At 33.1% G+C, this 13,406-nt stretch overlaps 1 protein-coding gene and 1 pseudogene across 4 annotated transcripts in view; both read right to left on the minus strand.

Annotated features, from left to right (window-relative positions):
- Positions 1 to 13,406, minus strand: part of LOC145241987 (protocadherin beta-2-like) — a 124,160-nt gene that overhangs the window by 38,404 nt on the left and 72,350 nt on the right. The gene's annotated exons all lie outside the window — the stretch shown is intronic.
- LOC145243345 (5S ribosomal RNA) lies at positions 8,662 to 8,778 on the minus strand (annotated as a pseudogene).

The following is a 13,406-nucleotide window of genomic DNA, read 5'->3' on the forward strand; positions in this document are numbered from 1 at the left end:
AGAGGGAGGGTATTTGTAATGTGTTCTTATAGTTTCTACAATTTCCAATCCTAATCCATGATTTTGTCAACTTAAGGGAGCACAAGTGGGTGAAATACGCCATTACTTTGTAACAAAAAATAGGACACTTCAAGTCTTCTAGGAATGGTGTGATAGCAAGAATTATTGCAAGTAAGAATTAAAGGCGTCAATAATTGTTCGAACATTCTATTCTTTTCATTCCCATAGTTTTAAAGAATGAAAAAAAAAAAAAAAAAAGAAATGCAAGCAAAAGCTGTGTATCGTAGGTGGGTGCGCCTTTTAAATGTGTGACTGGGGGTAAGGTATGTAATGTCTGGAAGGTATGGAGCTGGTGGGTGTTGCAGTCTGTGTAAATTTAATCAATTTGCTCATTAAGGTATGAGAAGAGGGTTTGGGGGGGGGGACTGTTTTTATGTTTTTTGTTTTCTTTTCTTTTTTCTCAATGAATTTACAGTTTGGTACATGTAAAGGTAAATAATGAAGCGACACATTTGTGATCATAGTAGGGGAAGAAGAGAAAAGACGAGGGGGTGAGATTAGAAGCATTAGATTGGGAGGAGTTCCTTTTATTCTATAACACAATTCATTCTTGCAATTATTGGTTTATTACAGGCTTATTATTATTATTATTATTATTATTATTATTTTTATTATTATTATTATTATTATTATTATTATTTTTATTATTATTATTATTATTATTATTATTTTTATTATTATTATTATTATTATTATTATTATTTTTATTATTATTATTATTATTATTATTATTATTATTTTTATTATTATTATTATTATTATTACTATTATTATTATTATTTTTATTATTATTATTATTATTATTATTATTATTATTTTTATTATTATTATTATTATTATTATTATTATTATTTTTATTATTATTATTATTATTATTTTTATTTACTCACTAGGAGTAGTCACACGGGCCATCATCAAAGATTTCTCTTTGAAAACAACTTGTGGTGTTCTCTGAAGTCTGAGTGACAACAAGCCTCTCCAGATTTGCAGTACTCTCCACCTCTTGCGCTAACTTTTGCAGATGAATTTGTGTTATTACAAGAGCCGTTTACCATTAATTCCTCATTGGCAGCGACTATTGGTCTTCACTGAAATTTGGATAGCAATAAGCCTCCCCAAGGTTCCAGTCGTCTGCACTCATCAAGCGGAAGTTTGGTTAGTGCTCTCTCTCTCTTTGGTCTTTCCATCCTCCTTGATCCTGATATATATTATTATTATTATTCACTCACTAGGAGTTTTCACGCAGGTCATCATCAGAGATTGCTCTCTTAAAACAACCGGTGATGTTCCCTGGAGTGCGAGTAACAACAAGTCTCCCTAGATTTCCAGTACTCTCCACCTCTGTCGATAACCTGAGTTTACATTATCACAACAACCGCTTACCATTGACTTCACGTTGGCAATGACCATTGGCCTTTACTGGAATTTGGTTAGCAACAAGCCTCCTTGAGGTCGCAATCCTCTTTGCACTCTTTCAGTGGAGGTCTGGTTAGTGCTTTCTCTCCTCAGTCTTTCCATCCTCCATGACCTTTCATGACCATTTGGTGCGGTCGATGCTGACACTCCTATGTTTTTGATAGAGGGGGAATTGTGGTTTCAGTTTGCTTGATTCCATGACGTGTTCTGCTATCTTTTTGTTTTATTTCTATCCTTGTTTCCATATGGCCAGTTCACGTTTGTAGCTCACCTGGCTAAGTTTATTAAACATCAAGATTATCGGCTTTGTGTTTATAATGGAGGTACTCAATTATAAATAACCATAAATTTTTTCAATAATATTGAAGATATTTTTAGTTTTCATAGACAATATGTGTCTGAAAAGTAAGGGGGCTGTGTGAGCTATGGGAGAAAGAACAATAAGCAGATTGTGCTATTATTTTATACAATGATATCGATATAACTGCTGTCTTAGATTACTGCAACCATTACACTATTTTGGTCATGTGCTTCTTCGCCATGACAATGCACCTACTCATAGTGTTTTTTAGCCGAGAAGAACGTTGCTGTACTGGAACAACCAGCCTGTTCATCTGGGATTATCAAGAGGATTCATTTTCAAAGTGTAGATGATCGTAGTGCGGGATCTAAGATGCATCTGAGAAGAATCGCAGTGATGTATAGAATTGTGTTAAAGAAAGATGGAAACGTACACTAAACTCAAGGGAGAGAACTTTGAAGGGAAACAATGAGTTCATTGTTTGGAAGTGAACTAAATTGTGACATATCTCATATTTTTGTAGTAGCCAAAGGCTAACTTGATTCTTATCATGGATAAGCAAAAAAAAAAAAAGGTTTTCTTTCATCGCTCTCTCATATATATATATATATATATATATATATATATATATATATATATATATATAAAAGTGAACGTGTCTGTCTGTCTGTCTGTCTGTGTACATTTCCCTACGCAATAACTCTGTCAATTTTTAGTCTATAGACTCGAAATTTGAAATACCGGGTACTGAGATTTGGGAAAATCGATGTGACGGGTGTCAGCCAGAAATTTGGCTGTTAAGGGGTCAAATTTCAACGATTTGACCTTTAAGAACTGTACCAAACTCCTCCGACAATTTTGGGTCTAGACACTTGAAATTTTAGATATAGGTTCCTTGAACTTGGATCTAACTTAATAAAGTGATTTGAGCCCGAAACTATAAATTTTAAGGGGTCATAATAGGGGTCAAATTTTAAAAAATTAACCATTTTTTTGTTTTTTTGCTTTTTTTGCACAGCATACACCTCCAAACACCCGAGCAACGCCGGGCACCCCTGCTAGTATATATATATATATATATATATATATATATATATATATATATATATATATATATATATATATATATATACTGTATTAACAAAACCAAGACTTCAAAAAAGGAATTGGTAGCAGCAAAAAGTGTATTTCATTGTAAGTTACAATTGTTTCAAGACCGGTTGGACAATTTCAAGCATTATGGCATTTGAAAATTTTCACATAACCAGCCTTTCTTCAGACTTCTGGAATAAAAAACACTTTAACAATAGAAGATTATTTAAAGAAATTTCCCTTAAAGAAAATGAAGCAAGCAAAAACATTTATCCTGGACACATCCTTTGTCAAGAGCTTATTTAAATATTAATATGTCACCTAATTTTCATATCCTTATTTAAAAACCTGTCTTGCATTATATTATTACTCTTGAATACACACACACACATTATATATATATATATATATATATATATATATATATATATATATAGTGTGTGTGTGTGTGCATGTGTGTATTCAAGAGTAATAATATAATGCAAGACAAAACTCCTAATTTATGTACAAGAAACACCATTCATAAAAACAGTTCCTGCAATATAGAAGTATTCTTCTGTTTCATATTTTCAGTCACAGTGGTATTATCCTAACACTAATATAAGACCTTCAAGGGGTTTGAACCATTGGGATACTAAGTCCACATATATATATATATATATATATATATATATATATATATAGAGAGAGAGAGAGAGAGAGAGAGAGAGAGAGAGAGAGAGTTATAATATATATATGGCGATTAAGCTACACTGAATATTCCGCGTTTCATCCACTCTAGGATTCTTCAGGCTTAAATAAGCGCATAAGCCTTAAGAATCCTAGAGTGGATGAAACGCGGAATATTAAGTGTAGCTTAATCGCCATATATATTTTATAACTAACTAACTGGCTCTACCTACGTATTGAGCACTTTTGAAGTAAATACTTAAAGTTCATGCATAAATTTATACTTTCGTATATTAATTTATGTGAGTAAATGAAGCAGTTATATATATATATATATATATATATATATATATATATATATATATATATATATATATATATGTGTGTGTGTGTGTGTGTGTGTGTATGTATAAATCATAATTTAGTAATCTAAATTTTATGATTTGAAACAGTTAAATTTCAAATCTAGAATTTTTATTATATGCAACACAAAGAATACACTTTAATAAGTATAATTCCTTAACCCATGAGTTTTCGATGTTTATTAATCTCCTCAGAGGAAAAAATATTAGCAAATATTATAAATGGTTTGCACCTAATTTGCTAAAGGTAATAAACATAGAAAATTATAATTAATTAGTTTTTGCATATAATAAAAATTCTAGGTTTGAAATTTAGCTATTTCACATCATAAAGTTTAAATTATTAAATTATGATTTATTTGCTCTGTATGGTATATTGAGCAATTTTCATTTAGCTGGGATTGTCTTTATAAACTATTACATTCAATAATATTTTGTAAGACCGATAATCACTGGATTTGCATACCAGTAGACTTATTGCCTTACATTATTCTGAAGTATATATATATAGATTTCGTACATTTATAAGCTACAATCAACATCCAAATGAATGCTTTGACGATAATTACGGTTTTCAAAAGGCGAACACTTAAAAGATACATCTGCCTTACTTAAAAATTGCTAGGTTTATTTATGGTGTCTTTTACATATAAAAAAAAACACACCCAATACTTTTGCTGATGAGGAGACTTGGTTTTAAAAAAAAACTATATGTCAAAATTATTGTCCGTTGCTTCGTTTCCGAAACGATCGTACAAATTATTGACTTTGTTGTTGTTCCTTCTTATGAAACAGATTTTTAATTTTTAATTTGAATTTTAAATTATCAATCACATTACTATATATATATATATATATATATATATATATATATATATATATATATATATATATATATATATATATATATATATATTGGATTTTACCATTTTTGGATTTTTACCCTTCACCGGATTATCCATTCATGTGAAATCTTTTTATCATTTTTCTTTTGCCTCCTGTTCCCCTTACCTCACTCTTTTTTCTTTAACCAAGTAAGATCTGTGACTTACTTGTAGTTTCATTAAATACTTTTATATGCAAAATCCTATCCTGCATTTTGCTAATTCCTGCCCTCTGATGAGAAGGAGAGTATTTCTTTGAAACTCCGCGGATTAAAGAACTATCCACTTATCTTGTGTTTCCTTTTTAAAATTAAATATGTTTTTAACTCTTTTTCAAGATGTCTTTTAACATGTTTTATTAATTATTTGTTCATATATATATATATATATATATATATATATATATATATATTTACTAGTAGGCCACCCAGAATTGCCCGGTCGTAAAATACGCTTAAATATGATATTTTGATTAATGCAGATTTCGTATTTATTATTATATTGAGCGACTATGGTAGATGTATTTATTTTCACTTGTAATTTAACAACCGTGTTATCCTCGACATTGTCTTACAATCACACGAGCATGAAACAGCTAATTACCATGAGTGTTGGTTTCATAGTATAGTTAATACTGATTTTATATACTTATTTACTGAGCTACGGATTGAATGAAAAAATAATCATATTAAAGATTAACATGAAAACAAATTGAAAGCAGGTGTTAATGTATGCTAGAGCAAAGGAAAATGGTGTACAGGTGTGTACGCGGACCTAATTACAATATTAATGACAGATTGTGAGGCAGTTTACAAAGATCAATACAAACAGAATTAGATATAAGAAATTGATGGATATGAAAATATTGCAATAGATTAATTTATTTGAGAAGATTTGCCTAGCAAGATATGCACGAATGACACATAATCAAATACTAGAATATATATGAACAATAAACCTTGAGTCTCTTTCAAATTACAGGGTGAAACAATAAAATTGTTGCACTAGAAAAGACGATATGATTCCATGTCCGTTTGATAAAAACGTATTTGGGGGGGGGGCGCAAACCATGTACTAATTGGGCAGTTGTGTACAAATCCCAAGAATGTCAGGAGCCTTCTATCATGCCTGAAAGTGACACAATATTCAACAAGCGAGATCGAAGATGCGCCACTGTACAACTCATGCTCTTTACTGATCCAAGTTATGACAACAGGACCATTGCCAGCACCCTCAAAATGCATCGCTGGATTGCCATGAATAACAAAAAACGTGCTCAAATTGATGAAAACAAAGTTTCTAGCCACAGTTATCGTTTTTGGTGTGGTTTCAAGTGAGGGCCACATCATGCCACCTCACATTTTCAAAGTCGGCTTAGAAGTGAACACCAAAGTGTACCTGGATGTGCTGAAGACTGTGGTTATCCTCTGGTGCAATCAGGTGGTCGCTGGCAACTTCCGGATGTGGCAGCAGGACTCAGCGCCAGCTCACAAGTCCAAAGAGACCCAGGCTTGGCTTCAGAAGGATTGCTATGACTTTGAACCCTTCTCTCACTGACCCCCTCCTCCTTCCCCGACATAAACCTGCTGGACTACTTCATTTGGTCATACATCGAGAATATCACCAACATGACGTCCCACAACACAAAATTGTCGCCATTGCCAAGTATTCGCCAAGATCCTACTGGCGCTTGTGGAAAGGCATGCTCCCAGTTCTGGTTCTGTATTGAGGCGGTGATTGAGGTTGAAGGCGGCTACACTGAATAGATGTTAGCTTTACTACATAATCAAGTTACCTGAATTGATTTTTTGTTTCATTAGAAGTTTTAAAATAAAGCTGTAGTGTTGTTTTCTTTAGGGCGACAATTTTATCGTTCCACCCCGTATTATGATCAAGAACCCTTAACTAAAGACTCCATTAGAATCTGTATCATTTTATTTTTTATTTTTATTTTTATATTTTATTTTAGAATATTTTCTAATCCCATTTTTCTCCTCTTTCAGATCGTTTTATTTTTATTTCTTTTTATACATAATTTGCATATCTTCTGTTTGCTCTTTCTGTCTCCCCCACCCCTTCCTTTCTCCATTTTCTCTTCTATCTTCTCTATTTTTCCTTTCTTCTTTTATTATTGGCTCTTCATTTAATGATTCCAATTATTTCATAGTGGCCTATATTTTTTTTAAAATATTACCTACATATATACTACTCTTCCGATTTACCCTTTTATGTTGTACCTACTTTTAATTGTTATTATCCTATTCCATCATTCTCATTCTCATTTCATTTCTAAATGTCATTAAGCCAGTTGTTTTTTGTTTTTGTTATATTTGCATTTTTTATAATTCTGGCCCTTCTCCTCTTTTGGTGAGAAGAATTTAGCTTTGAAATGTCATGGCCTAAAGAGGTGTTTTCTTAATTTTCCCCTTAACTTTTCCTTATTGCTCAGATGATATAATAAAGTTATGGATAACGTTTATTCCTCACCTTTCATTTTAATATTATTGTTTTTGCTCCTCCATAGATTGGAGCTCAGACAAACACTTGCCATAAAAATAACGATAGACTAGAAACAGGCTAGCAACGTCCCTTCTATGGGAAAGAGATTGCAGGGAAGAGAAAAGGGCATCCCTATTAGGTTGCGAAGCTGGTTTTGAATTCTGTCAAGGTAGGATAGGGTGCTTTGGGTAGTTCCTGCCCAGATGTGACAGCAGTACTTCATTCTAGGACGTACTTCCCTCTCTCTTATGTCATCATATTAATGACAGTAACCTGATAAGCATTGCAAAAGGTGGTTTTATACCCCGCTTTTTCTATGAACCCTACTGGCTTTCTCTGTTGCCTCTTTGTCTGTACCTCTCACTATTATTATTAGTTTATCTACGACTATTCCTCCACTGAATTTATCTTTCTTTTGCATCTATATTTCTCATTTCCTTTGCATGTGTGCACGCTGCATGGGCAATTACATCTTGCTGTTGCTGGGCATAAAGCCAAAAAAAATTACTGCAAAGATCAATTGACGATCCACCCGAAAACGTGTGATGCGATTATTTAAATTCATCGGCAAGGGCGTCCTATATTTGCTTGTGCTAAGAAGGTATACAGCTGAATATGCAAGGTTTGGACGCTTGGTATCGATCCTTTATTGATCCATGTGTCCATTTACATTAAAGACATTTTACACGTACATCAGTAGAATTTTTTCACATAGTCTTTCGATGCAGTAACTTTAAAGATACCCACAATATGGTAAACCGTTTCCAACTCTTGCAAAAGTAAGAATGGTTATGTTTAACTTCTTACTTAGCAAGCATCCCACATAATGTATTTAACACTTACCATTATGCTGAAAAAGTTCTATGTCCACTATGAATGCTATTGTTATTTAAAAAAAAAACAGTGGCATATATATATATGAAATTTATTTATACAAACATTGATGGCTACATATGTGCATACATGTTTCTGTAATCACCCGCGTTGGGGGATTACATCTTTAGGCCAAGAATTATCGTCGCACATATGTAGCCATAAATGTTTGTATAAATAAATTTATTATACCTGCTCTGTTCACTCATTGAGCACTCTTTGGTAGACACATTTTGTTTCATTGGATGTACTTCTAGGAAACTAAACTCTACTGGCTATATATATATATATATATATATATATATATATATATATATATAACAGGCTCCTTCAGTCTTTGACAGACTATGGATACCGATGAAACGGGGCCTGCGCGTGAAATTTTTGTGGCAAGAGTTGCACAATCTCCAACCACACTTCTCCTGAGTCGACATTGTTAAATACCAGTTGCAAATGAAGTGTACGTACAGGATGACTGGAAACAAATGCCGAGATAAGCGGAGAGCATATACAGCGCCTAGAATTCCCAAATGGTCACCCATCTGGTACTAACCAGGCTCAATGTTGCTTAACTTCAGTGATCTGACGAGAACCGGTGTGTCAACGCGATTATGCCATATGTCTATACATATATATCTCAGAATAATGAGATGAATTTGATCATAGATTATTGAATCTTGTGGTATCAAGTCTTACAATTACCATTCCCAAAGGATCATTACCAATTACTCTGGATGCTATATCGAAAAGAATTGGAAATTACTTCCAATGTGGATTTCTTCAACCAATTTGGAATCTAATAACATTATCCTGTTCTATTCAAGCGTTGCTATTCCATTCGGATACCAAAATCGCATATCCTTTCATTGTTTTAACCCTTATTTTCTTTCTTTGTGTCCCTTAAAAAGATTTAATCTTTAAAACATATTTTCTATGTACGTGGTGAACAGCAAAATTATATCAAACCAGATTTAATATTTTGCCAATTACTTTTCTCCTAGGAGATGAACGTATATAAAAAATTCATGGATTAAGCAAATTAATTTGAATTGTATTCTTTGTTCAAATAATAAATTTTTATGTTGAAAAATTATAGTTTTCTGAATGAAATTTAAATATAAAAACTATATATATATATATATATATATATATATATATATATATATATATATATTAGCTAGACTCCCAGTGTCATCTGGTGGTACAATATGCTTAAACACGATATTTTAATTTATGCAGATTGCATATATATTATTACAGAATTGATTATTATATATTACGAGAAATGATTTGCCGGTGGACTAATTCACAACAAAATAATAATGATAATGTCGTTCATCAAAATCCATCTGTGTTTGTTTACAATATCACGTCAGCTGCTATTTGGGCTTAAAGATCTTAAAAATAGTCTTCCTCTTATAGATAAAAAAGAAGAATTTTTACAAGGGAATATTTTACATTATACCGACCAAGTTATACCGGTGTAAAGTACAATATTTCCCTTTTTCCACCCGGCCGTTTTTTTGGCCGTCTGTAGCTTCCTCAGACTTTTACAGAAATGCTAGATACGGTAATAAAACGCATATTTTCTCTACAACAGTATTGAGCACTTTCTTCAGTTTTTATTAATTACCATTTCCACTATATATATATATATATATATATATATATATATATATATATATATATATATATATATATATATATATATATAGAGAGAGAGAGAGAGAGAGAGAGAGAGAGAGAGAGAGAGAGAGAGATAAATATAACTGTGTGTTGTTTGCGGAAAGACCCTGAGGAAGGTGCTCGATTATCAAGAAAAAAAATTTCAATATAGGAACATAATATTTATTCAAAAGTCTTTATAGAAGTTCATAAAAACATTAGTACTGCTGTTTTGAAATCCAATATAGGGAAACCACTTTATGGTCATGAAATATTGAGTAAAAAATGGTGGCCCATTCCCAAAAGAAAAGATATAAAACAGTGGCTGAAGAGAGTTCAATATTTCTGTAGCATAAACTGGATCCCCTATATTGGATTTGAAACCAGCGGTACCGATGTTGACCTTCTGTAAAGCTTTTAAAATAAAATACGATGGAATATTTTTTAATTTTCATGATGCTGTATGAGTAATCAATGAGAGATTTCCTATTTACTTATCCTCAACCCCCACCCCAAATGATATGCAGAGACTTTTTTAGGGCAAGTGCTCAAGCGAAAAGACCAGTGTCTCGGTGGGGCATATGTCTATATTACATTCCTCTGAAAAGGGCACTTTTAAAACTGGAGTAAAAAAGGCGGGTGCTTGGGCACTCCTAGTACCACCACCTCCTCTGCATATCCCTGCTCCTCACAATGGCAGTGTTTTGACAGGGTGGATAAAATCTAGCTGACCAAACTGGGTTGGGATAAAAAGTAAAATTGTCTCAGTGTAGAAGGACTTCTTCACCGATCGAGCGCAGAAAAAATGAAGTTTAGGGTCAGATGAGATACATTTTGCTCCTAATGAGTCGTAGAGGGTCGGAGTGTGCAAACAGGAGTTGACATGAGGTTGAAAAATCTACTGCTCAATATGACTGGAGATTTGTCAATAAATGGTTCATAAACATGGGGAGTACTGAAATCATCGGTAGGACAAGAAACTTTTGAAGAGGCATCACAGTAAAAGCGGATGTACATTCTAGTGATGGGACAATTCCAATATTTTTCCTGATTCCAATACTATTACGGATTCTGTACTAAATTCCTGATTCCAATACAATTACTGACTCTGATTCCAATTCTTTGTAAATCTCTAAATATTTGACTATATAGTTGGGTGTTTTTCTCAGATTACCATGAAAACACGCATGTTAAACGTACAGATATTTTCCTAAACGTAAAATTACACTTGTGGGGGATGATCTACCGATTTTAGTTTCACTGGTAGTTTAAAATCAATAAATATTTATTATTTTATTATTATTAACAATGGAAAATTTTGCTTTAAACAAAATAAACTAAAAAAAGACAATTAAAAGAATCGATTTGGCATCAGAAAATCGGTATAAATTTTTCTGATTCCGATAACGATTTCGATATCCTCACATTTTTCCGATTCCAATTAATCGTCCCAACACTTGTACATTCTTTGTTAATACCTCACCAAATCACACGAGAGAAAATGTGGATTATGGATTTGACTCTACAGCCACACAAAGTCTCAGCAGAGGCTGAACTGTCATCATCAAATATAGCTAAAAACGAAGCAGTGTGAACCAGGCAGGAGTTTGGCTCCATCTCAGCTAGCCTCACTGACTCTTGCTCCTCTTTCCCTGATCAAATTAAGAATTAAGGTCACGTGGTCGCACCAGGAACGTTGCTAGTGTGATGATGATTGATTGTCGCGATGCTTTATGCAGCAGCAGCAGCAGCAGACATTTTTCTAGAGCCTCTTGTACACCTGGGAGTTAAGCACACCAGCACAGTTGTCCATTAATAGATCTGATTGTTATTTGATTGGAAAGATCAGAGAACATTGGTCTGAAGATGAGGTTGGGGAGGGGGAGGGGAAGAAGACTTGTAAAGAAAGGAAATGGAAATGGATAGTAAACTGAGTGACCCTGGAATCTGATGGTCAGCATTGGTGCAAGGAAAAGTGTGTGAGAAAAAAAAAAAAAAAAAGAAGGATTCCAAAGGTTTGGTGTCTTTATTTTATAGCAAATCAATCTTTTGGGGACATTGAAAAGGCGTATGGTAACTGTATACAAATGACCGAGCCATGTGAGAAATGACGTCACGGCAATGAAAGAAGAAAAAAGAATATAAAAAAGAAGAACGTGTGGGCAAACCGGGATGACGTCAGAGAAGGGAGCGGTATTCGAATGAGATTTGAGAGAGTGGCATTCAAAAAAGATTCAAGGAAGCGGTATCCAAAAGATTTGAGGATCATGTCAGAGAAGGACAAATAGACGTGTTACGTATGGGGGGGGGCGAAGACGACAGGGAAGAACCTGTAAATAAATGTCTGTAAATAAAAGTTGTTTCACTAAGGAAAAAAGGGAGTTGAGTTATTCACTTTGTTATGTTCCTTGCAACAGAGTCTACAACGTGTTGGGTTCCTACATATTAACAACTTAAAACGTGTGTAAAACGTGTGCAAAACGTGTGTAAAACGTGTGTAAAACGTGTGCAAAACGTGTGTAAAACGTGGGTAAAACGTGTGCAAAACGTGTGTAAAACGTGTGTAAAACGTGTGCAAAACGTATGTAAAACGTGTGTAAAACGTATGTGAAACGTGTGTAAAACGTGTGTAAAACGTATGTAAAACGTGTGTAAAACGTATGTAAAACGTATGTAAAACGTGTGTAAAACGTGTATAAAACGTATGTAAAACGTTACAGATGGTCTATTTTACAGCCTATCATCTTTTCTCAAGTTATTTAATGCTAAAACACAGTAACGGTCTTGTGTCAAGTTTTTTACTGCGCATCAAAACTCTTTTAAACTTATAATAATGATAATATAAAAAGGCAGTCTTTGACAAGACAAGAAATAAATAAAATACGTACAGATCAAACTGGTATCAACAATATTTTATATTTAACTAGCAAGGCTACTCAATATTATCCAGAGACATAAAAACAAAATAAGAAATGCAGTTAGGGATTAGACAACACTTGTTTCACCATAGATTAATCAAGCAATGACGGTTCGAAAGAAGAGATGCGGTTAGGGATTAGACAACCCATTTTTATTTAATTTTATATTAAATTAGCAGGTTGCCTGGCGTTGCCCGGTTGTAAAATATGTATAAATATTATATTTTAATTAATGCAGATTTCTTATTTAGTATGAACAGAAATACCGTAGGTATTAAACGTAACGTTAAATTCTTTTTAAAAAAATTAAATAAAAAAAACGGAAAGAAACTGAGACACGTGCGTGTGAGTATTTTGGGTTTTTTTCTAAACAGTTCACTTTTTGTAAGTGAAAAAAAATATTCAAGCCGAGATCAAAACCAAAACCTGAAGACAGTGAGTCACGTACAAGAACCAATAGATCTCCTTGTCACAATTTTTAAAAAGTGTTTTCAAACTTACTTATACTTAACATAAGGAAGCTCTCATGTTTCATGACTGCGCATGCACAGACGTGAAACAGTTGACAGATAAAAACCTGATGACCTCCAAATACCAATTTTTCAATTTTGCACCCTTGGCAGCCTTTTTTTCTGGATGAAAACAAACTAAACAGTTTTCCACGTGT

The sequence above is a fragment of the Euprymna scolopes genome, chromosome 21, assembly GCF_053919585.1.
Source record: "Euprymna scolopes isolate OS-2025 chromosome 21, ASM5391958v1, whole genome shotgun sequence".
Classification (NCBI taxonomy): Eukaryota; Metazoa; Mollusca; class Cephalopoda; order Sepiida; family Sepiolidae; genus Euprymna; species Euprymna scolopes.